The sequence below is a fragment of the Neovison vison genome, chromosome 5 (genome assembly GCF_020171115.1).
Source record: "Neovison vison isolate M4711 chromosome 5, ASM_NN_V1, whole genome shotgun sequence".
NCBI classification, from domain to species: Eukaryota; Metazoa; Chordata; class Mammalia; order Carnivora; family Mustelidae; genus Neogale; species Neogale vison.
The window spans coordinates 38,009,883-38,031,292 of NC_058095.1; the positions used below are offsets into that span (position 1 = coordinate 38,009,883).

The window sequence follows — 21,410 nt, forward strand, 5'->3', positions numbered from 1 at the left end:
TAGGCACACTGTAGTTTCCAGTTAGTGCCTGTGGCCTCGGCCATCTGTAGTGCCTTGGTGAATGCAATCAGCTTTGCTTTTCCACGAGATCCTATGTGGCAGGGCTTACATCCAGAGTCTCTGCCCAGGAGAAACCATTGCAGCCCCCGCATACCTCTTTTCCACTGACCATGTAACTACTCCCTTCTGTGAACAGAGTCATTTCCGCATCCGGGAGGGGAGTGTCTCTGAGATCCGGCCTTATTCCTGTGACTTGGGTTAAGACCTCCCCACAGTCGTGTGGTCAGCTAGCTCTTCTGGCAGCAGTGTGGCTGGATTTAGCACTGCTGGGGGTCGGAAGGCCACTTTTGGTTCATTGAGGAGAAGGGCCTGATACCCCGTTACCCGGGCGTTCGTCATCCATCGGTCTGGTGGAGTCCGGAGAAGGCCCTTGATAACGTGGGTGGTGGTCAATATGAGATTTTGACCCAGAGTCAATTTGCATGCATCCTTGACTAGGAGGGCCATGGCAGCAATTATGCAGAAGCAAAGGGGGAACCCAGCTGCTACTGGATCTAGTTTCTTGCTAAGATAGACCACTGGCCTTCACCATACCCTAGAGTCTGAGTCAAAACTTCTTTAGTCAGCCCTGCCTTCACATACAAGTGGAAGGGCTTGGTAACATCTGGGATGACCAATGCTGGGGCACACAGTAAGGCTCTTTGTAATTCCCGAAATGCTCCTTCTGCCTCAGCTGTCCACACTCTACCATAGTGAGTCCTCCCTTAGCCAGTTCGTAGAGAGGTTGTGCCATCTCCGTGAAGGTAGCATCCACAGCCTGCAGTAGCCCACCGTCCCAAGAAATTCCCTCTTGGAGAGCAAAGCAAAAGCAACCGGTATTCCCTGGCAGTCTTCCATCCAAGTACTAACCAGGCCCGACCCTTCTTAGCTTCCAAGATCAGACGAGATCTGGCGCCTTCAGGGTGGTATGGCCGTAGACAATCATAAGGTTCTTACCCGATATTCTCAGATGAGTGTACGTGACACCCTATATAACATGGAACCGTCCTCCCCTTGCTGGAGGAAGCTGAACTTTCTCATACCCTACTGTTACCTTAATTTGTCCAGGCTTGGTTAGCTACCATATCTCTCTCGTTCATAGTTACATTGGCCCCCGGCCTTCTTGGGCTACTGATGCCTTGTGGTCATACCCATTCTGTACAAAGGAGGAGGTAGTGGAGGGTTTCTAAGTGCTTGGAACAGAATGATGTTTCAGACAGATGGACATGTTGTTCAAAGATGCAGAGGCTGCAGAGAGCCAGCATATTCAGAAATGTGCCAGCAGCTGCATGTGTATCAATCGGGTCAGGTCCCTGGCAGCCTCCGATGGCCAAGATTTGAAGCCTTGACTCCCGAGCTCCTCCCATAGGCCCTTGTGTGACCCATCGAGTCCAGACATCAGAGAAGAGGGACGAGCAGCTCACGGAGCTTCAGAGAGTTTTCTTCCTCTTGGAAGATGGCTTCCTAGACTCAAAGTGGACCCTCAGGCTCTCGTTTTTCTAGGGCTGAGAGCCAACACAGAGGTGCTAAGCAGAGTCCAAATTCATTGCACAGAATTTCCCCTGTTCCATCTCTCAGATTCTGGGTGGAGGAGCCCAGAGAGAACAGCTGTGATCTGCTCTGCCATTAGAGCAGGGCTGTCCCTGTATGCTGTCCTGCTCGTGTCCCTCGTGGGAACTTAGGAGCCTCTTATTTAAGGTCTGTCTGTATAAACCCTGGACTGGGCTACTCCATTGAGTAGATGACCGTTATGCCATATGAAGCCCTGCAAGATTTAGGGTGCAGTCCATTCAGACTCCATAGTGGAAGCGGTGGAGCCATAGAGATACATTCACACAGTCAGGCATTTTCCAGATTCAAACAGGTTGGACATCCTCCCCTTTTGGTATCCCTGGCTAATGGGAGGTGATCAGTCTCCCCTTCCATTCTTTTACGAATGGATTTAGCTCTGACAGTGGCCTTAGGGCTGTTTATCTCTCTTTTACATATCTCCTACTTTTTACATACAGAGTTGCTTTTCTCATTTCCATCAGTCTTAATTACACTTAACAGAATTTTGTACTCTTAGAAATACCTTAACCTCTACTTAAGACTAAATATAAACCAATGGTGAGTTGTTACAACAGAATTCTTTAGATGGCAAATTTATCAATCAGTTAAGCACAGAATGTGTTCACCAGCAGATTTCAAAAGTACAAACCCAGTACCAGCAAACAGCGCCCTAGCATTTCATCCCATTTGGTTAGGATCTAGATGTCCAACAAATTTAACTCCATTTGTCATTCAAGCAACCCTTCACAGTTTCAGGTTATCAGAGACTTCGGAAGCCACTTTAACAATTACTCATTAAACCCTTGAAACAGACAGTTAACCATCAGCCCAGCCATCCCTTCGCCAACAGACCTCATGTTCCACCTGGGCCTATTCCACTTCAGATGCCATGCTTTCCCTGCCAGCAAGGGGGAGGGGCCAGGCAGTCCACGTCGGGCCAGAGAAGGCAAGGAATTCCCCGAAACAAAAGAAGTTTCGGCAGCTGCTTGGGAATATTCCTTAAAGTCTCTGTCTCGAGGTTGGTTCATCCCACAGTACCAGTTCTGCTTACCAAAAGTGGCCCACTAGGCACTTATTTTCCATGCCCGGCTCTAATGAGCGTCAGCATTGGACACCTTAACCCGGCATTTGACTAACTCTAGGTAGCTCGTTATAGCCCTTAACACACAAAATGAGTGAGGGAGAAGCCCCACATCTATTATGAGGAACAGAGAGATGAAAGCTAGCGTCCCCTTACTCTCTGCTTGCCACATTCCTTCAACCATAACAAAACACAATAGACAACAAAAAGACAAAAACAAACAAATAACCACAACCCCAGTGGCCCTCGTCCAGAGCCTGCTGCTGGAAGGGGGGGGGGACTTCCTTTCCTGAGCTCCATGAGCTTTTTCATATTCCCCTATTATCTTGTTATTTACCTTTCTATTTGTTGTTCCTTTAGAGTTCCTATAACCTTTAAATGGTTTATTGAAATGTATACTTTAAAAGTATGAATTGTGTCCAATCAAGTTCTGGACATTTTCACCATCCTAAATGAAACCCCATTCAAACATTGGTCACTCCCATCTCTTGGCAACCTATCTTAAGTAATTATTAATTTACTTCCTTTTCCTATAGATCTGAGTTTTCTGGACATTTCACATATAAACAGGATCATACATGCAGTCTTTTATCACTGGCTTCTTTAATTTGGCCTAATGTTTTCAAGGGTCATCGATATTATAGCATATATCGGTTGCCTTATAGAGTACAATATAGGTTTCTGATCCTTTTAAAATTCTGTATATTGTATGAGGTAGAAGTTTAACTTCATCCTTTAAAACAGGTGCTTACTGCTATAATTTCCCTTTAAGTACTGTTTTAATGGCATTCCATAAGCTTTGGTGTGTTGTTTTTGTTTTTGTATAGCTCAATGGATTTCCTAATCGGATTTTTCTCTTTGTCCTCCTGACCAAATTTATGGAGTGCATTGATTTCTATGCACTTTTAATTTACCCAGAGCTTGCCACTGGTGGGGGCTATCTTTATCCCCAACCGTCTAAGGGGACTTGAACCCCTCAACTGTCAAAGGGAAGGCAGGGGACTCGAACCCCCGACCGCCCAGGGGGACTTGAACCCCCACGACGGCGCAGGGGGACTCGAACCCCCCGACCGCCCAGGGGGACTCGAACCCCCGACCACGCAGGGGGACTCGAACCCCCCGACCGCCCAGGGGGACTAGAACCCCCTGTCGATCTATCAGCAGAGGGATGGGGCGTCCCCGCATCCACTCCAGCCCTGGGGAGCATGGCTGCGTCCAGCTTCTCCCCGGTGGGCTATACCCTGGAGCTCCAACCAGACAGACGGATAGGATCCCAATACCTCGGAACCCAATACTTCGAAACCCAATGCCTCGAAACCCAATACCTCGAAACCCAATACCTCGAAACCCAATACCTCCGGAGGCTTTTCTTAAAAATTCTGATGCTGGCTCAGTTCTCGTCGTTTGATCCCGGACGAGCCCCCAAATGTTAGGGTCCGTGATCAAAGGAACGAGACTGATACAAAGCGAAAGTCAAGCAAAACTTTATTTCGCGCCAAGCATCAGGAATCAAACTACCGGTCAGAGCTACCTCTTACGAAAAGGCGGTGACGATGAACCCAACAAGGTCACTTCCAAGAAGGCCACTCTGGACAAGGCTGCTCTAGATGACGTTGCTGCTCCACAGATGAGGCCGCTCCATGATTGGAGCCGTTCCCAAGAAGAGGCCACTCCCAAGACAAGGCCACTGCTCAATGAAGTTTCTCCCCGGACAAGGCCGCTCCCAAGAAGAGGCTGTTCTGGACAAGACCATTTCCTGGATGAGGCCACTCCCAATGACGAAGAAGCAACAATGACAAGGAGGACAACCCAGATGACACAGACTCTGCTCCCCACGATGCTACTCTGACCAGGCTTCCACCCGGAGGAAGCCACCACTGCGGACAAGGCCACTTGTGGTTCGGGGTGGCGAGGCATTTTGCAGGGAGGCTGCTGGTGTCTAGGGGCCGTTGGCATCTCAGGGCTGCTTATGCCTCCAGACTGCTGGCATCTAGGGGCTGCAGGTGTCAGGACCGACTGCTGGCCTCTAGGGTCTGTAGGCATCAGGACCGCAGGCGTCGAGGGACCGCTGACAACTGGACCGCAGATGTCTCAGGACCGCAGGCGTCGAGGGAACGCTGACAACTGGACCGCAGATGTCTCAGGACCGCAGGCGTCGAGGGACCGCTGACAACTGGACCGCAGATGTCTCAGGACCGCAGGCGTCGAGGGACCGCTGGCAACTGGACCGCAGATGTCTCAGGACCGCAGGCGTCGAGGGACCGCTGACAACTGGACCGCAGACGACTGGACTGCTGGGCCGCCGGAGGCTGGAGGCTGCAGGCGGCGGCGCTCGGGGCCGGAGGCTGGAAGCTACAGGCTACGGTGCTCGGGGCCGCCGCCGGAGGCTGGAAGCTGCAGGTGGCGGCGCTCGAGGCCGGAGGCTGGAAGCTGCAGGCGACGGTGCTCGGGGCCGCCGCCGGAGGCTGGAAGCTGCAGGTGGCGGCGCTCGAGGCCGGAGGCTGGAAGCTGCAGGCGACGGTGCTCGGGGCCGCCGCCGGAGGGCGCAGGCGGCGGCGCTCGGGGCCGCCGCCGGAGGGCGCAGGCGGCGGCGCTCGGGGCCGCCGCCGGAGGGCGCAGGCGGCGGCGCTCGGGGCCGCCGCCGGAGGGCGCAGGCGACGGCGCTCGGGGCCGCCCCGGAGGGTGGAGGCTGGACCGCCAAACGCGGTTATAGCTCTTACAAGAGCTGTTACAGCTCTTCTATACACCGTTGACTCCCCTGCTCTTCTGCGACTTCCACCGCTCTCCGCTCCACTTCACCGCTCTCCGCTGACTTCTCCGCTCTCCGCCGACTTCACCGCTCTCCGCCGACTTCACCGCTCTCCGCCGACTTCACCGCTCTCCGCCGACTTCACCGCTCTCCGCCGACTTCATCCCTCCTGTAGCAGCCGCTGCTCTCCTGCAGCAGCCCCCGGCCCTCCTGCAGGAGCCCCGGCTCTCCTGCAGGAGCCCGAGGCTCTCCTGCAGGAGCCCCCCCCCTTTGGCAGCCTGGCAGAGCAACCTTTATGGGGGTGGTTGAGCCCCGCCCCTACACAGGTGGCCAATTGAATTTCAACCTTCCCAGTGGATATACATACGGCTTACTGATTGGATGTCTCCACGCAGTCTGCCCCACCCTTACATTCAGGGTCCACAAGCAAGTTCCTCTGGGAGGGGCAGACCCTTACATTTGGCTCCCCGTCGGGGAATCGAACCCCGGTCTCCCGCGTGACAGGCGCCGGAGGCTGCAGGCGATGGCTCGGGGCTGGAGGCTGGAAGCTGCAGGCGGCGGTGCTCGCCGCCGGAGGCTGGAAGCTGCACCCTCCGGCGGCGGCCCCGAGCGCCGCCGCCTGCAGCCTCTGGCGGCGGCCCCGAGCGCCGCCGCCTGCAGCCTCCACCCTCCGGGGCGGCCCCGAGCGCCGTCGCCTGCAGCCTCCGGCGGCGGCCTCGAGCGCCGCCGCCTGCACCCTCCGGCGGCGGCCCCGAGCGCCGCCGCCTGCAGCCTCCGGCGGCGGCCCCGAGCGCCGCCGCCTGCACCCTCCGGCGGCGGCCCCGAGCGCCGCCGCCTGCACCCTCCGGCGGCGGCCCCGAGCGCCGCCGCCTGCAGCCTCCGGCGGCGGCCCCGAGCGCCGCCGCCTGCAGCCTCCGGCGGCGGCCCCGAGCGCCGCCGCCTGCAGCCTCCGGCGGCGGCCCCGAGCGCCGCCGCCTGCGCCCTCCGGCGGCGGCCCCGAGCGCCGCCGCCTGCGCCCTCCGGCGGCGGCCCCGAGCGCCGCCGCCTGCGCCCTCCGGCGGCGGCCCCGAGCGCCGCCTTTTCGTAAGAGGTAGCTCTGACCGGTAGTTTGATTCCTGATGCTTGGCGCGAAATAAAGTTTTGCTTGACTTTCGCTTTGTATCAGTCTCGTTCCTTTGATCACGGACCCTAACATTGGAAACTGATACCCAGGAAAGAAGAAATATTATTTCCTACCAATATTTAAATTTACAAAGTGTTTAATGAGAAAACAAGATCTATCTATATGCTGCCTACAAAAGACATATTTCAGACCTAACGACACCTGCAGATTGAAAGTGAGGGGATGGAGAAACATTTCTCCAGAACAGCAATACTCATAATGGACAAAAATAGACTTTAAAACAAAGACTGTAACAAAAGACAAAGAAGGACACTATATAATAAAACCAGAGCAGCAATACTTATACTGGACAAAATAGACTTTAAAACAAAGACTGTAACAAAAGACAAAGAAGGACACTATATAACAATAAAGGGGACAATCCAAAAAGAAGATATAATAATTCTAAGTATTTATGCACCCAATAGGGGAGCACCCAAATACATAAAACAGTTAATAACAAACATAAAGTAATTAATCAAAAGTAATACAATAATAGTAGGGGATTTTAACACCACACTTATATCAAGGGACAAATCATCTGAACAAAATCAACAAGGAAATAGTGGCTTTGAATGACACAGGACCAGATGGATTTAACAGATATATTCAGAACATTCCATCCTAAAATAGCAGAACACACATTCTTTTCAAGTGCACACAGAACATTCTCCAGAATAGTTCACATATTGGGCCACCAAACAAGTCTGAACAAATTCAAAAAGATCAAAGTCATACCAAACATCTTTTTTGACCCAATATTATGAAACTAGAAATCAACCACATGAAAAATTCTGGAAAAAGCACAAATACATGGAGGTTAAATAACATGCTACTGAACAATGAAAGGTCAACCAAGAAATCAAAGAATAAATGAAAAAGTACATTGAAACAGATGAAAATGAAGACACAACAATCCAAAATCTTTGGGATGCAACAAAAACAGTTAGAAGAGGGAAGTTAATAGCAAAACAAGCCTACTTCAAGAAGCAAGGAAAGTCTCAAACAACTTAACCTTACACACACCTAAAGGAGCTAGAAAAAGAGGAACAAACAATACCTAAAACCAGCAGTAGGAAGGGAATAATAAAAATTAGAGCAGAAATAAATGTAGAGAAACTAAAACAAAACAAAACAAAACAAAAAAACAACAGAACAGATCAATGAAACCAGGAGGTGGTTCTTTGAAAGTATCAACAAAATTGGGATTCATCAAAACACACACACACAAAGAGGACTCAAATAAACAAAATCACAAATGAAAGAGAATAACAACCAACACCACAGGAATACAATTATAAGAGAGTATTATGAAAAATTATATGCCAACAAATTGGGTAACCTATAAGAAATTGATAAATTCCTAGAAACATAACTTACTAAAATTGAAACAGAAAAAAAAAAACAGAAAAACTTGAACATATTGATTACCAGCAATGAAATTGAACCAGTAATCAAAAAACTCCCAAGGAAAAAAAGTCCAGGACCAGATGGCTTCACAGGCAAATTTTACCAAACATTAAACAAACAAACAAACAAATAAACAAACAAAAAGCTAATACCTAGTCCCCTCAAACTATTCCAAAAAATAGTAGAGGAGGGATGCCTGGGTGGCTCAGTCGGTTAAGCGTCTATGTTCAGGTCAGATGATGATCCCAGGGTCCTGGGATCAAGTTCCACATGGTGGCAGGTGGGGGGGGGGAGGCTTGCTCAGCGGGGAGCCTCCTTCTCCCTCTGCCTGCTGCTCCCCCTGCTTGTTCTCTCTCTGACAAATAAATAAATTAAATGTTTAAAAACAAAAAATAGAAGAGAAAGAAAATTTCCAATTCATTCTACAAAGCCAGCATTAACCAGTATCAAAACTAGATAAAGACACTGCAGAAAAAGACTACAGGCAAATATTTCTGATGAACATAATCAACAAAATACTAGCAAGCCGCTCAACAATACATTAAAAAAACTTTCACCACAATCAAGTGAGATTTTTGTGCTGGGTTGCAAGGGTGATTTAGAATTTGCAAATCAATCAACGGTGATGCGTCCATCAGTAGGAGAAAGGATTAAAACCATATAATCATTTCAACAGACGCACAAAAAGCATTTGATAAAGTACAACATATATTCATGATAAAGATCCTCAACAAGGCAGGTTTAGAGGGAACGTATCTCAACATAATAAAGACCCTATATGAAAATACCACAATGAACATCATAGTCAATAGGGAAAAACTAAGAGCTTTTTCCCTAAGGTCAAGAACAAGACAAAAATGTCCAGTCTCACAACTTTTATTCAACACAGTACTAGAAGTTCTACCTACAGTGATCAGACAACGAAGAGAAATAAAAGGATCCAAATCAGCAATAAATAAATGTTTTACTATTTGTAAATGCCATGATACTATATATAGAAAACCCAAAAGAGTTCACCAAAAAACTACTAGATCTATAAAAGAATTCAGCAATGTTGCAGGATACAGAAACCTGTCGCATTTTTATACATCAATAATGAAGCCACAGTAAGAGAAATTAAGAAAATAATCTCACTTATAATTCCACCAAAAAGAATACCTAAGAATAAACTTAATCAAAGAGACAAAAGATCTGTACTCTGAAAACTATAAAACACTTACTGAAAGAAACTGAAGATTATGTAAACAAATAGAAAGACATTTCACACTCATGGATTGGAAGAATAAAGATCGTTAAGATGTCTATAATACTACCAAAAGCAAACTATACATTAATATGATCCCTATCAAAATACCAATGGCATTTTTCACAGAACTGGAACAATCAATCCTAAAATTTGTATGGGACCACAAAAGACCCCAAATAGCCAAAGCAATCTTGAAAAAGAAAAACAAAACTAGAGGTAATCACAATTCCGGATTTCAAATTATATTACAAAACAGTATGGTGTTGGCACAAAAATAAACATATAGATCAATGGAACAGAATAGAAGAGCCAGAAATGAACCACAATTTCATGGTCAATTAACCTTCAGCAAAGCAGGAAAGAATATCCAATGGGAAAAAGAAAGTCTCTTCAACAAAGGATTTGAGAACTGGACAACAGCATGAAAAAGAATGAAATTGGACCACTTTCTTACACCATAATCAAAATAGATTAAGGACTTAAATGTGAGAACTGAAACCATAAAAATCCTAGAAGAGAACATAGGCAGTAACTTCTGTGACATCAGCTGTAGTAATATTTTTCTATTTATGTCTCCTGAGACAAGGGAAATCAAAGCAAAAATAACTCCCGGGACTACACTAAAATGAAAACTATTCTGCACAGCAAAAAAAAAAAACAATCAACAAAGCTAAAAGACAACCTACAGAATGAGAGAAGATACTTGCAAATGACATATCTGATAAAGGATTAACAGCCAAAATACATAAAGAATTTAAAAAACTCAACACCCCAAGAAACAAATAATCCAATTAAAAAGTGTGAAATAAAATAACTGATATAATGAAGTAATTTATTGTTTTTTGTATTATCTATGAGATCCCCATTAGGTCAGGAAGGAGGATACATATATAGTATCTAAATAAATATTGTATTCTTATATACTTAGAACACAATGGGTCAACTCTTGCTTTCAGAGACAATTTCCTTATTTGGGGCAGAACTGAAGATATTTGACCTAGAAATTTTTTCCCATTGACCAGAGAGACATTCTTACCTCACTCCTCTTTAGAATCACGGAATGCCTATGGCCTTTGCGCTAGAAAAAATTACCAGTGTATCAGATATTAACACCATAGAGACACATAAAACTAATGTTATATTTGAACTGTTTTCTTTATCTTCAAAATCCCTTCATAATTTTTCAGTGATGGCTTCCCTAAAATGAAAAAATATATATTATTCACACACTACATACTAACCATATTTTTCCAATACAGGGTCATAATTCATTATGGGTTATAAAATCAGTTTACTAAATAATGTTTTTATTTTTATTTTTTCCTTTTAAATGCTTTGCTAAGGCAAATGCCCGGCTTTCACTATCAAATTTAGAACATCAAACTTCATTGCTTTTTCTTAGCCTCAGGAAGACAACTTTCTTGGGGTACCTGGATAGCTCAGTCAGTTAAGTGGCCAACTCTTGATTTAGACTCAGGTCATGATCTCAGGATCGTGAGTTTGAGCCCCCTGTTGGGCTCCATGCTAGGCATGGAGCCTGTTTATGATTTTTTTCTCTCTCTCTCCCTCTTCCTATGCCCCTCCTCTCCATGCTCTTACTCTCAAAAGAAGAAGACAATTTTCTTGACTAACCCGTGCTAAGAGGAGTCAACATTATCTGGTTGCCTTATAGGACAGCAAACTGGGTGCTCTTTGGTCATTTCAATAATGGGATTATAAATTTAGGGTGTGATTATCTTTGTTGAGAAAGTGCCCAGATTCTAGTTTTTCTAGTACCTTTCCAGGGTGCCTTGTCTTTTAAATCTTGCTTGCTTCCTCATGCCATATATGACACTCTCTTTCTGCAGTTCTGGAGAACTTGTACTTCTTCAAGCAATTTGATGATTCTTTCATATTTTTGTCCAAACTGTCAAATTTCCCTCTTTTTTTTTTTTTTTTTTGAGATGGGGGAGAGAGAAACTTAAGCAGACTCCATGCTCCAGTGTAGAGCGTGAGGCAGGGCTAGGTCTCACCACCCTGAGATAGTGACTGGAGCCAAAATCAAACTTTGGATGCCTACCTGACTCAAATTTCCCTCTTTAATTGATGTTTTTGTTTCAGATTTCCAATTGTTATTGGCAGTTTATCTGGCACTTCTCCCAACACAGACATTGCTTTGACTTCGGAGTCATCATTTTCCAAGGACATGGCTGAGCCTCAGGGATAGGATGTTGCCTTCCTTCCCATTTCACTCACAGCAGAGCCATGCTCTTCCTTCCCTCAGCTGGAGGAGGACTTGGGTTCTCCATGAAGTTTTGTTCAGTTTTCTTCTGTCCAACAGCAGACTTCTCTGCTTTATCAGGCATCATTCCAGGCTTGTCTTGGGTGGCCCCATAAGTATATTCACCTTACCCTTTTTTAAGTTTTAATTTAAATCCCAAGTTTTTTGGAGTGTCTGGGTGGCTCAGTTGGTTAAGCAACTGCCTTCAGCTCAGGTCATGATCCCAGGGTCCTGGGATTGAGCCCCACGTCAGGCTCCCTGCTCAGTGGGGAGCCTGCTTCTCCCGCTCCCTCTGTTTTTGCTCTCAGTCAAATAATAAATAAATAAATAAAATTCCAGTTCGTTAACATACAGTGTAATTTAAGTTTCGGGTGTACTAGAATATAGTGATTCAACACTTCCATATAACACTGGTGCTCATGTAAACATTATTTTTTTAAAAAAGTAATATAAATATCAAAGTTATCACATGTACTAAGTTTCATAAAACTGATTTCTGTTGTATTTGTGTGTCTGGGCACACGTGTATGTATGTACTAAGCCACACTATATCACTTATTGTAGACTGAAGTTTAAAAAAATATTGAAAGCCTTTGCTATGTAGGTCTACCTGAGCAATAATCAAATCATGTCACTCACAATCCTTGTGACTTTCTAATCCACTAAAATAAAATCTAACCTTATCATGGTCATAAAGGTCCTGTAAAGTCTGAACCCTCCCTCTCTCTTCAGTCTTATCACACGCTACCTTCCTCTTAATCTGCTAATATTCCTAGTCATATCAGTCTCCTTTCAGGTCCTCAAGCATGACAAACTATTTTGTTCCCAGGACTTTACATATGTTCTTATTCCTCCTTTTTATTATAGTGTCTGTGATTTACTTTAAAATAGTTTAGTGTACAGTGAGATGGTTTATTTAAATCTGCTCTACTGCTTTTCAATAATGTTGGGGGTTAAACTGGATGGTAACAGGGGATGTGGTATGCTCCCACACCCTTGTGGGAAATTTTGGGCATTTGGAAATGTCTATGTGGAGGGTTAGTTTTTGCTACTAAAATACAGCTGGGTGGTGAGAGGAGGGGAATGTCACTGGTATTTATAGGCAGAATTCAAGGGTGCTAAATATCCTATAACTTCCAAGACAGTCCTGCCTAATGAACGGTCCTGTTCACATGCAAATAGCACATTCTTATCATTCCCTATTATGAGAAACATGGATCCATAATCTAAGGGAAACTGGTTAGTATTTGAAGCACCATAATTCAGGAATACCTATTCCAGGGTATCTGAATGACTTTAATTAAAAAAACAAAACAAAACAAAACTGGGCGCCTGGGTGGCTCAGTGGGTTAAAGCCTCTGCCTTAAGCTTAGGTCATGATCCCGGGGTCCTGGGATCAAGGCCCGCATCGGGCTCTCTGCTCAGCGGGGAGCCTGTTTCCTCCTCTCTCTCTGCCTACTTGTGATCTCTGTCAGATAAAGAAATTTTAAAAATCTTAAAAAAAAAAAAAAACAAAAAACCTACCCTCTAAATTGTAGAGTTTGGTCTATTCACATTTAATGTAATTATTGAAATGTTTGGATTTATGTTTCCTACCTGTTTTCTCTATGCTTTACATAGAGTTACTGTTGTTACTGCCTATTTTTATGTTATTTTTTAATATAACATTTTATCTGATTTTTAAACTATATTTTTATTTTCTCATTTGTCTTAATTTGTTGTTTTGGAGATCTTGATATGTACCTTATCACAATCTACTTAATGTTAATACTAATTTAATTCTGGTAAAACATAGGAAGTTGGCTATAATATAGCTCCATGTGTTCCATCCTCATTTGTCCTACTATTGTCATATATATAATATCTATATCTATATGCATTATAAACTCAGAAAACAGTATAATTATTGTTTTATAATAATGTGTTGTTTATACAACTTTATATTAGATAATAAGAGAAGAAGAAAGGAGAATAAAATAAATTTATGCCATCTTTACATTTACCTAATTATTTACCGTTCTTGGTATTTTTATTCCTGTGGATGTGAATTGTGATCTAAAGTACTAAAGTACTTCTTTTGGTAATCCTTGTAATTCTCACAGTCATTATCTAGGAATATCTTTATTTCATAATTTTGCTAGATATGAAAATCTTAGCTGACAGTGTTTTCCCCCCAGTACTTAGAATATGCCATTCTGGGGGTGCCTGGGTGGCTCAGTGGGTTGAGGCCTCTGCCTTCGGCTTGGTTCATGATTTTGGGGTCCTGGGATCGAGCCCCACATCGGGCTCTCAGCTCAGTGGGGAGCCTGCTTCCCCCTCTCTCTCTGCCTATTTCTCTGCCTACTTGTGATCTCTGTTGAATAAATAAATAGGATCTTTAAAAAAAAAAAAAGAATATGCCATTCTGATCTCTACCATTTCTAAAGAGAAGTCAGCTGTTACATATGTTGTTGTTCCTTTGTACATGAGTCATTTTTTCTCTCACAGCTTTCAAGATTTTATGTTTGTCTTTGTTTCTTAGTAGTTTGACTATGAAGCATCTAAGTGTGGATCTCTCCATGTTTCTCTTATCTGGGGTTTGGAGGTTTACTGAGCTCCTTAGATCTGTAGATAAATGTTTTCCACCATATTCAAAAAAGTGTTTAGGGGTGCCTCGGTGGGTCTGTCATTTGAGCATCTGCCTTCAGCTTAGGTCATGTTCCCAGAATCCTGGGATCGAGCCCCGAGTCAGATTCCCTGCTCAGTGGAAAGCCTGCTTCTCCCTCTCCCTCTACTCTTCCTCCCCACCATTCATGCTCTCTCTCACTTACTCTTGCTATCTCAAATAAATAAAATCTTAAAAAATAAAAGTGTTTAGCTGTTATGTCTTTAAACACTTGTTATTCTCTCCTTGTATGGACACACACTTGACATTGTCTCACTAGTCTCTAAGATTCTGTTCATTATCCTTCAGTCTTTTGTTCTCTGTTCAACAGACTGGGTAATTTATCTTGATCTTTACTTCAATTCACCAATTCATTCTGCAATCTCACATCCTCTCTTAGCCCATCTACTGAACTTATTTCAGTTACTGTAATCTTCAAATCCAGAATTTTGATTTGATTCTTTTATTTTCTATTTAATGATTTAATTATTTGAGCATATTTATAATAGTCATTTTAAAAATCTTTAACTGCTAAGTACAACAACTGAGTTAATTTCTATTGATTGGTTTTTTTTCCCTGAGTAAGGCTCATGCTGTCCTGTTTCTTTGTCTTATACTTTTTTTTGTTGAAAACTGGAAATTTTAAATAATACACTGTGACAATACCCTCTCTGGTTTCGTCTTGTTTCATCTTTCCCTCCCTTTCCCATGACCCTTTGCCTTCTTTCTTAAATTCCACATGAGTGAGCAGGCATAAGGAAGGGAAAAGCAGGCAGAGGGAGAAGAGTCTCCCCTCCTTGCTCCATTGAGCAAGGAGCCCATTGTGGGACTAGATCCCATGATCCTGGGATCATGACCTGAGCTGAAGGCAGATGCTTATCTGACTGAGCCACCCAGGCATCCCAGGGAGTAGTTTCCTAAACCAAATCTATTAGTGTGGTTCTTAACATACTTAACTATAATTTCAAATTTGTATATTTCCATGTACTAAAAAATATATAAAAACCTAAAGTTAAAATAGCTTAAAATTTTTACATCATAAAATAAAACATCTTAAACAATTTAGATTCGTAAAATTTTTCAAATTAAATGAATTCTCAAACCAGATCATCAAAATTGCTCTAAAACTCAAATAACTATGCTTCTGAATATAAATGCATTAAGCATATCAACAATTAATCTCAAATACTTCATCTCTAATTGCTGCTTTAGATTTAGAATATATAAGAACCCAGATTTATAATAAAAACAGAAAGAAAATTAAAGTACATGAAAGAGAAAATTAAAGTACATGAAAATGAAAGTACATGAAAGAAAATTAAAATATATGAAAGTACAACTAAGCATTATGTAGTAGAGTTATAGGTGCTTAGATGAAAAAAAATTAAAGATAACTAATCTTAAATATAGGCTGTGGATCTCTCAGTATTAGGCCTAATATAAATAAATGCTCAGCAACTGTTTATGAAGTAAATGAACTGAGAGGTCATAAAAGAAAACCAATGTAAAAAGCTACAATGGATATATTTATTAACTACAAAAAGAAAAACTGATGAATAGATAAAGAAGATGTGATATATATAGAGATACACACACACACACCTCTCTCTATAATGGAATATTACTCAGACATAAAAAGGATGAAAAAAAGGATGAAATTTTGCTATCTGCTATAACATGGTTGGAGCTGGGGAGTATCATGCTAAGTGACATAAGTGAGTCACAGAAAGACAAATACCATATGATATCACTCATGTATAATATAAGAAACAAAACAAAAGAGCAAAGTGGGGAAAAGAGAGGAAAACCAAGTTTGTTTGACTCTTTTAACTATCGAGAACAAACTGATGGTTACCAGAGGGGAGGTGGGTGGGCGGATGGGTGAAATAGGTGATGGGGATTAAGGAGGGCACTTGCTATGAGTGCCGGGTGTTGTATGTAAGTGTTGGATCCCTGAATTCTAATACTAAGCTATGTTCGAATTTAAAATAAAAACTTGAAGAAAAAAAAGAAAGAAAGTATAGTGGAGAAACCTGGCCAATCCCAAATTAAACAACTCATCAAGGAAACATTACCAGTAATAAGACATACCAATATTATGAATCCTTTGACATGATGTACTAAGGCAGAATATTGTTGAAAATCATGAAAGGAAGAGAAAGACTGAGCAACTGCTACTGACTGCAAGAGACTAAGGAGAAATAACAATTAAATAAAACACGAGATGATGGATAAAATGCAAGGGCAGAAAAAAAATTAGTGGCAAATCTGATCAAATTTGAATAATAAAGCTTCTTTAATAATACTGTACCAGGATTTGATAACTACAAAATGCTGATGAAAGAAATAGATGGCAGAGTCACAGCACGTTCATTAAGTGCAAGACAACATAGGAAAGATGTCAATTCTCTCAAAATTGATCTGAAATACAATTCATCTCAAAATCCTAACCGCGTATTTTGTAGATTACAGACAAGCTTGTTCTAAAATATACATGGAAAAGGCAAAGAAATGAAAAGCTAGGGCGCCTGGGTGGCTCAGTGGGTTAAGCCGCTGCCTTCGGCTCAGGTCATGATCTCAGGGTCCTGGGATCGAGTTCCGCATCGGGCTCTCTGCTCAGCCGGGAGCCTGCTTCCTCCTCTCTCTGCCTGCCTCTCTGCCTACTTGTGATCTCTCTCTGTCAAACAAATAAATAAAATCCTTTAAAAAAAAAAAGAAATGAAAAGCTAAAAGAATTTGGGGAAAAAAAAGAAAAATGATAGAAATCACTCTATGCCTTTTAAGACTTAACTAGACATAGGGGTCTGTTAAGTATTGGACTCTTGGTTTCAACTCAAGACCCAATCTCACGGTCATGAGATTGAGGCCCCAGGTCGGGCTCTGCCCTCAGCACAAAGTCTGCTTAAGACTTGTTCTGCCTTGGGGCACCAGGGTGGCTCAGTTGTTTAGGGTCTGCCTTTGGCTCAGGTCATGATCTCAGGGTCCTGGGATGGAGCCCCACATCGGGCTCTCTGCTCAGCGGGGAGCCTGCTTCCCTCTTTCTCTCTGCCTGCCTCTCTGCCTATTTGTGATCTCTGTCAAATAAATAAATAAAATATTTTTTTAAAAGACCTCTATAAACTCAACAGTAAATAAACATCCCAATTAGAAAATGAGCTAAAACTGGGGCACCTGGGTGATTCAGTGGGTTAAGCCTCTGCCTTCAGCTCAGGTCATGATCTCAGGGTCCTGGGATCGAGCCCCATGTCGAGCTCTCTGCTCAGCGGGGAGCCTGCTTCCCCCCCTCCCTCTCTTTCTGTCTGCCTCTCTGCCTGCTTGTGATCTCTCTCTGTCAAATAAATAAATAAATTCTTTTTTAAAAAATGAGCTAAAACTATATCAACGAAGATATATGCATGGCAAAGAGGCACATGAAAAGATGTTCAAGAACGTTAGCTATCCATAGAAATGCAAATTAAAGCCACCATGAGATACCACTCTACGCCTATAGGAACAGCTAAAATAAAAAATGCTGACAATACTGTATTGGGTTCTAGACTGTCCTCTGAAAATTTATGTCTATCTGGAACCTTAAAACGTGATATTTAGAGAGTCTCTGCAGATGTAATTAATTAAGATGAGTTTATAGTGGATTATAGTAGGCTCTAAATACAATGAATGGTGTCCCTATTATAAGATCATATGAACACACAGAAACACAGAGCAGACACATACATAAAGGAAGATGGGCATATGAAGACAGAAGCCGAGATTGGAGTTATGCTGCCACAACAGAAGGAACACCAAGGATTTTCAACAGCTACTAGGAGCTAGCATAAATACTGGGATGGTTTCTTCTTCAGAGCATGGCTCTGCCAATGTCTTGAGTTCTGACTTCTAGGCTACATAACTGTCAAAGAATGAATTACCACGCAATTTGGACTAATATTTTTTTTCAGATAAACCAGTGTTAAGAAAGCTTTAATTGCAGTAAATATTTTTTTAATTAATTAATTTTCAGCATAACAGTATTCATTATTTTTTCACCATGCAATCCGTGCCCTCTATAATACCCACCACCTGGTACCCCAACCTCCCACCCCCCTGCCACTTCAAACCCCTCAGATTGTTTTTCAGAGTCCATAGTCTCTCATGATTCACCTCCCCTTCCAATTTATCCCAACTCCCTTCTCCTCTCTAACACCCCTTATCCTCCATGCTATTTGTTATGCTCCACAAATAAGTGAACCCATATGATAATTGACTCTCTCTGCTTGACTTATTTCACTCAGCATAATCTCTTCGAGTCCTGTCCATGTTGCTACAAAAGTTGGGTATTCATCCTTTCTGATGGAGGCATAATACTCCATAGTGTATATGGACCACATTTTCCTTATCCATTCGTCCATTGAAGGGCATCTTGGTTCTTTCCATAGTTTGGCGACCATGGCCATTGCTGCTATAAACATTGGGGTACAGATGGCCCTTCTTTTCACAACATCTGTATCTTTGGGGTAAATACCCAGGAGTGCAATTGCAGGGTCATAGGGAAGTTCTATTTTTAATTTCTTGAGGAATCTCCACACTGTTCTCCAAAGAGGCTGCACCAACTTGCATTCCCACCAACAGTGTAAGAGGGTTCCTCTTTCTCCACATCCCCTCCAACACATGTTGTTTCCTGTCTTGTTAATTTTGGCCATTCTAACTGGTGTAAGGTGATATCTCAATGTGGTTTTAATTTGAATCTCCCTGAGGGCTAGTGATGATGAACATTTTTTCATGTGTCTGATAGCCATTTGTATGTCTTGACTGGAGAAGTGTCTGTTCATATCTTCTGCCCATTTTTTGATATGATTGCCTGTTTTGTGTGTGTTGAGTTTGAGGAGTTCATTATAGATCCTGGATATCAACCTTTTGTCTGTACTGTCATTTGCAAATATCTTCTCCCATTCCGTGGGTTGCCTCTTTGTTTTTTTGACTGTTTGCTTTGCTGTGCAGAAGCTTTTGATTTTGATGAAGTCCCAAAAGTTTATTTTCACTTTTGTTTCCTTTGCCTTTGGAGACATATCTTGAAAGAAGTTGCAGTGGCTGATATCGAAGAGATTACTGCCTATGTTCTCCTCTAGGATTCTGATGGATTCCTGTCTCACATTGAGGTCTTTTATTTCGAGTTTATCTTTGTGTACAGTGTAAGAGAATGGTCAAGTTTCATTCTTCTACATATAGCTGGCCAGTTTTCCCAGCACTATTTATTGAAGAGACTGTCTTTTTTTCACTGTATATTTTTTCCTGTTTTGTCGAAGATTAATTGACCATAGAGTTGAGGTCCATATCTGGGCTCTCTACTCTGTTCCACTGGTCTATGTGTCTGTTTTTATGCCAGTACCATGCTGTCTTGGTGATCACAGCTTTGTAATAAAGCTTGAAATCAGGTAATGTGATGCCCCTAGTTTTATTTTTGTTTTTCAACATTTCCTTAGCGATTCGGGATCTCTTCTGATTCCATACAAATTTTTGGATTATTTGCTCCAGCTCTTTGAAGAATACCGGTGGAATTTTTATCAGAATGGCATTAGAAGTATAGATTGCTCTAGGCAGTATAGACATTTTAACAATGTTTATTCTTCCGATCCAAGAGCATGGAATGGTCTTCCATCTTTTTGTGTCTTCTTCAATTTCTTTCATGAGTGTTCTGTAGTTCCTCAAGTACAGGTCCTTTACCTCTTTGGTTAGGTTTATTCCCAGGTATCTTATGGTTCTTGGTGCTATAGTAAATGGAATCGATTCTCTAATTTCCCTTTCTGTATTTTCATTGTTAGTGTATAAAAAAGCCACTGATTTCTGCACATTGACTTTGTACCCTGCCACATTGCTGAATTGCTGTATGAGTTCTAGTGGTTTGGGGGTGGAGTCTTTTGGGTTTTTCATATAAAGAATCATGTCATCATAGAGAGAGTTTGACTTCTTCATTGCCAATTTGCCAATTTGGATACCTTTTATTTCTTTTTGTTGTCTGATTGCTCTTGCTAGGACTTCTAACCCCAGCCCCACTGCTTGCGTGCTCTCTCTCTTTTTCTCTCAAATAAATAACATCTTAAGAAAATAAAGACATGGAGCAATAAAATCAAATTCATGCTTTACTTGTGGGAATATAAAATTGTACTGTCACTCTGGAAAATTGTTTGGCAGTTTCTCATAAAGTTAAACAAACATCAACACAACTCAGCAATCACACTCCTGGGTATTTACCCTAGAGAATTAAGAACTTATGTTCATACAAAAACCTGTATATGAATGTTCATAGTAGCTTTATGTGTAATAGTCAAGAGCTAGAAGCAACCCAAATAACCTTCAATGGATGGAGGTGCCTGGGTGGCTCAGTTAAGTGTCTGCCTTTGGCTCAGGTCATGACCCCGGGTCCTGGGATCAAGCCCTGCATCAGGCTCCTTGCTCAGTGGGGAGCCTGCTTCTCCCTCTCCCTCTGCCTGCTGCTCCCCCTACTTGTGTTTACGTGTACTCTGTCAAATAAATAAAATCTTTAAAAAAAAAAAACTTCAGTGGATGAATGGATAAAAAACTATGATAAATTCCCACAATGGAATACTATTCAACAATAAAAAGGAATGAACTATTGATACACATAACAATGTAGCTGGATCTTAAGGGCTTATGCTGAGTTAAACAAAAAACAATCCTGAAACAAATAAGGTATAATTCCACTCATATATGGAATCGTAGAAACAAAACAAATGAACATAGGGAAAGGAAGGAAAAATAGAATGAAAATAAAGAGAGAAGCAAACCATAAGAGATGCTGAAATCTAGGAAATAAACTGAGGGTTGCTGGATGGTAGGTGGACGGGGGGATGGGGTACCTGGGCATTAAGGAGATGGGCATTAAGGACAGCACTTGATGGAATGAACAGTGGGTGTTATATGCAACTGATGAAACACTAAATTCTACCCCTAAAAAAAAAAAAAAAGCAAAACAGAAAAACAATCCCAAATGTCACATGTTACATGATCCCATTTATATAACATTCTTAAAATGATAAAATTATAGTGATAGAAAACAGATCAGCAGTTGCCAGGGGTTATAATTGGGTTATGGTATCCCTATAAAGGGATACCATGTAGGAGTTTCTTTGGGGATTTCTGTAAGTTAGTTGTGGTAATGGCTATATGAATTTATATATGTGATAAAATTTCATAGAACTATGCAGCAGGAAAAAAAAATTTTTTTAAAGATTTTATTTATTTATTTATTTGAGAGAGAGAGACAGTGAGAG

At 42.4% G+C, this 21,410-nt stretch overlaps 1 protein-coding gene and 1 pseudogene across 1 annotated transcript in view; both read right to left on the reverse strand.

The window, feature by feature from the left end:
• The window catches only part of PPM1E (protein phosphatase, Mg2+/Mn2+ dependent 1E), a 213,451-nt gene that overhangs the window by 99,371 nt on the left and 92,670 nt on the right, over positions 1-21,410 (reverse strand). The gene's annotated exons all lie outside the window — the stretch shown is intronic.
• LOC122908160 lies at positions 861-979 on the reverse strand (annotated as a pseudogene).